Below are 754 nucleotides of genomic sequence, written 5' to 3'. Positions count from 1 at the left end.
GAGAGTTTAATAGATACTTAATTAATAATTAGCAGTATTGAGCTGCGCTTGAGGTGCTCTCCGTTTTCTATTGGGCTTATTGAAGATAAGAAACTGGAACAGTGGAGCCTTACTTAGCCCATAACGCCATTTCCATTTGTTCGTTATCACTCGAAAATCGAAATTTTAAAGTTTATTCATCAATGTCCAGGAAAAAAAAAAAGGCTGATTCATACTTTCTTCTTAAAGCAGTTAATTATTTTTTTCACAGAGTCAAAAACTAAGTGTGCTTTATTAGTTTCAGTGCCCTATTGAACCTTTTAAGCAAATCAAAAGGATTTCCATCATCTAAATTTTGAAATTCATTTTAAAGAGTAAAGTATAATTTATTATTATTTATTTTATAAATAAGATTAAAAAAAAAGATGAATGAAAAAACATTCCATGATAAAAGATTTTATTTTATTCTCTAAAATAAAAATCTAAAATTTAGAGAAATAGTTCCAATTACCACTTTCATTTTATTCTTATATTACTTCAAATGTATTATACACCTTTTTTGTTTTGTACGAAGCATACCGCTATGATATTGGTCATAGATTAGAAACCATAGGGGTTATGGATAGCCCAGGCACTGATTAAATAGGTCCTTCCAGTTACCAAAAAAAAAAAAAAAAAGTCCCTTCCAAACAAGAAACCGAAATGCACTATAGACATAAAACCAAACGGTACCGCTATCATTTTCACTTCTATACAAAATCAGAAGTTAACTAGT

This window comes from Arachis ipaensis, chromosome B7 (genome assembly GCF_059453495.1).
Source record: "Arachis ipaensis isolate K30076 ecotype BB chromosome B7, ASM5945349v1, whole genome shotgun sequence".
Classification (NCBI taxonomy): domain Eukaryota; kingdom Viridiplantae; phylum Streptophyta; class Magnoliopsida; order Fabales; family Fabaceae; genus Arachis; species Arachis ipaensis.
The sequence above is the reverse complement of the archived record's forward strand: the minus strand, read 5'-3'. Positions refer to the sequence as shown.